Genomic DNA, 4,308 nt, shown 5'->3' with positions numbered 1-4,308 from the left:
TCAGTGACAAAAAAAAGACTTCTGTGCTGATAAAAATGTTTCTCTTAAATGAGTAGAAGTCTGGCATCACTCCCCCCACCAAAAAAAAAAATTTAAAGAAAATCTTTGTGTCCTAAATTTAAAAATATTAAATATTTTAAATATTAAATAATTAAAATATATTAAAGAATATATATGAGTAATACTCAGTTATTCATATACATTTATATCGATACTAGAGGCCTGGTGCACAAAATTCATGCACTGGGAGGGGTGTCCCTCAGCCCAACCTGCACCCTCTCCAATCTGGGACCCCTTTCACAATCTGGGACTGCTGGCTCCCAACTGCTCGCCTGCCTGCCTGATTACCCCTAACCGCTTCTGCCTGCCAGCCTGATCAGCCCCTAACCACTCCCCTGCCAGCCTGATCGACGCCTAACTATTCCCCTGCCAGCCTGATCGTCCCCAACTGCCCTTCCCTGAAAGCCCAGTCACCCCCAAATGCCCTCCCCTGCATATTCCCTCTTTATTAGATAGGGTTTTTTCTTTAACATATTGGACAGTGAACCCGCCATGTCTTGACAAACCAGTAAAAATGTAAACCCAAACTAAAAGTGTCATAAAATTAACTCCTTAAACAGGAATTTCATGAGACCTTGGAAAGGTGATATCAAGTGGTTGTTTCTTCCTTTTGTCCTTCTTTTTCTTTTTCTTGATGTTGCATCTTTTGTCCTTTCTTTTCTCCTTTTATTCCTTTTCTGTCCTCTCTTTCTCTTAACTTTTCAATTGGTAGAATTGTCAGTACTTGAATCTGTCTTGTTTCCAGAAGACGAAGGGGGAAACACACTGTCATCTGAAGAAAAAGATGATCTATGTTGGGATTGGTGGTGTTTCTGGTTTTGCTCTTTTTCTGGTTTGTTTGTCATTTCTGCCGGCCCCGGCATCTTCAGACTGGTGCATGGGCACTTCTTATTCATGTCTACAAAACCTCCCTGTCTTGGTGAAAACTGTAGGGGAAAAGGCCTTCCTGGGTGGGCTCAAGCCCTGCCCAAGATGCTGAGGAACCAGGGTGGGGAGCACCCACCACCACCCTTGCTGAGCCAACCTCCGGACGTTGGGGTACTCTCCAGTAATGTAACTGTAATGTCCCCGTTTGCCTTCAGAAATTAGTTGTAAGTTACTTCCGATGTGAAACCCTACCTCAGACATTTCCTTTGCAGTTTATAAAGATTTTAAACAAAACCCATTCACCTCCCTAACATGGTCAGAAGTTTCTACCCAATGGGAGAGGTTTGCTGGGCAGCATAGCCCAGATTACCCCCCCCCCCCCCCGCCCCGCCACAATCTCCAATCACTTGGCTGGGGGCAAGGGAATTTCCAAGGCTATAGGTGTGTGTGGGGGGGATCACTCCATGTGGGCGCAGGCCCTTTGGAGGCTTACACCCCAGGCTGCCTCCCAGGCCTACACCCCCCCCCCCCCGACCCGCGGATGGGAGCTGATCACTGGGTGGGAGGGGGATAGGCAGTGCTGGCGCCTCCCAGGCCCAGGTCCTGGCTGGGAGCAGAACGTGTGGGGGGTGGGGGGGAGGTGCTCAAGGCCTCCCAGGCCACTGCCTGGGTTGTGGCTGGGAGCAGATCAGGGATGTGTGTGTGTGTGTGTGTGTGTGTGTATGTGTGTGCGCATGCACGTGCGTACGTGTGCCTTCTCCCAGGCCACTGCCCAGGTCCTGGCTGGGAGCAGATTGTGCGGGGGTTGGGGGGGTAGGGAGGTGTGCGCGGCCTCCCAGGCCACTGCCCAGGTCCCAGCTGGGAGAAGATCATGCCCGGGGGTGTGCGCCTTCTCCAAGGCCACTGCCCAGGTCCTGGCTGGGAGCAGATCATGTGGGGGTGGGGAGGGGAGGTGTGCACGGCCTCCCAGGCCACTGCCCAGGTCGCGGCTGGAAGCAGATCGTGCCTGGGGTGCACGCGGCCTTCCAGGCCACTGCCCGGGTGGCGGCTGGGAGCAGATTATGCCAGGGGTGTGCGCCTTCTCCCAGGCCACTGCCCGGGTGGCGGCTGGGAGCAGATCGCGCCGGGGGTGTGCGCCTTCTCCCAGGCCACTGCCTAGGTCTCATTTGGGAACAGATCATGGGGGATGGGGGGGTGCACACAGCCTCCCAGGCCACTGCCCAGGTCTCAGCTGGGAGCAGATCACGGGAGGTGGGTCACGGCTGGGAGCAGATCGTGGGGTTGGGGGGAGGCGGCCACCTCCCAGGCCAACGGCTAGGGCCGCAGCTGGGAGCAGATCAGCCAGGGGTACAGGGGAGCCTCCCAGGCCAACAGCTGGGGCCGCATGCTGCCTACTCTCAGTGGAAGCCCTCCCTGGGACTGGGGGACTTCGGTGGGCCTGAGAGGACTGGGCACCGCCATCTTGTGTCTATGGGCGCTGCCATTTTGTCGTGGAGTGATGGTTAATTTGCATATTACTCTTTTATTAGATAGGATGTTAATAAATATAGCAATGTATAAATTTAAAAGAAATACAATAAAAATTAGAAGGAATTTTTTCATTTTTAAAGTCCATTTTTTGGGATGGCCTGTTTCCTACACCATCAGCAAGATTTGAAAATTTTCTTGCAAATTTATGAAAAGCAAATGGATGAAAGAAAGGTACACCAGCTTATGAGAATGTCCTTCTATGATGATCTAATTAGGGCAAATATTTTGACTACCTTAAGCACTTAGAATCTTTAGATAGATATGAAAATACACATGAGAGAATATGGCCTAAAAAAAAGCTTTTATTACCCAAAATACCATGCAAAGTACCACCTGAATATATTATTGTGTAAGTTCACCTAACTTTCAGCATGTTAATAAATGAAACTAGAGTGGTAACATAGAATAATTTTCATGACTTTCAGAGCTAACAGTCATATATTGAAGTCATTCAGTCACATTTCTCATGTGTCTACCATCAGTTACACCCCCAGGAAGGAGTAACAAGCAGTAGTCCTTCCACCCAAGGCTTGGCCTCCTAGTTAAGGAGAATAAACTAAATGAGCATATACACAAAACCCAAGCATTAGAGAGAGGTTTTTAAAGTTGCTTTTTAAGAAAAATACTGTATACCATGGCAATGGTTTTCAAATATGTCTTATTATAACCTATAATAAGAAATATGTTTTATTTTACAAGCAAGTATACATCCACAAACACACTAATAGCTCAAATAAAACAGAAACAAAATGTCAGGAAATAATACATACCCTTAGCTCTAGTATATATTCCAATCTATTCTGTTCCATTTGATGAAATTGTTGATGTAATTATCAAACATTTAATTGATAATATGAGTCACTAATGGGTCATAACCTGAAGTTTGAAGAATATTTCACTAAGACATATTATTAAGGACTTATAGATTTTAAGATAAAGGACTGCAAAATGGGGTATAAAAGAAAGATAACTGCATGTGAAATCAAAAGATCCTGATTAATATTGCAGTTCTTGCATACTGAACTTTACGAGTTACTCTCAAACTCAGAGCTTTATTTTTTCATCCATAAAACATAAAGTAAAATTTTGTCTATCCCACAAAATATGGCATTCATGAAAATGAATGGTAAGGATAAATGTGGAGGCATTTCTTAAATTGCAACATAACAAAAATTACTATTTATTTGATAGTTTAAGTCGCTAGAAATAGACCGCTGTCCTAATTTTTTAGCGACTCCTATGCATTCTTACAGAAATTTTAATTTGTCAATTTTATCTTTACAATAAAAAAAATGTTCTGCAACAACAAGGGGGAAAGGGTGGTGTTTTAAGCCAATGCATGTGGTTGTGTAGATATCTGGATCAGAAGCCAAAGGCCATGCTGTCCTTAGGAGCTGCAGTATACTTTTCTGATTTATATTAGTCTGCCAGGGCTGCCATAACTAAGTGCCACAGACAGATTGGGTACCTTAAATAGCAGAAATTTAGTATCTGTATAGTTCTACAGACTAGAAGTTGAGAATCAGTTTCAACAGAGTTGGTTTTCTTCTGAGGCTTCTCTCCTTGGCTTGTAGGTGGTTGTTTTCTTTAATTACCTCTAAAGACCCTATTTCCAAATATAATCAAATTCTGAGTTACTGGGTGGGCTTAGGACTTCAATAGACGAATACAATTCAGCCCATACACCATCTAATTTCTTTTTCTTTTTCTTTCTTTTTTTTTTTTTTGGTTATCAGTTATAATTTTTTATTCAATGCTAAGGAAAACATTGCTATTTATTTCTGCATAATGTTTTGTGTATTACCAAAAATCTCATTAATTTTAAATGACTCAAAATTGAATTATTTCTAT

This window comes from Cnephaeus nilssonii, assembly GCF_951640355.1.
Source record: "Cnephaeus nilssonii genome assembly, chromosome: 9".
Classification (NCBI taxonomy): Eukaryota; Metazoa; Chordata; class Mammalia; order Chiroptera; family Vespertilionidae; genus Cnephaeus; species Cnephaeus nilssonii.
Note: the sequence above shows the minus strand (reverse complement) of the source record.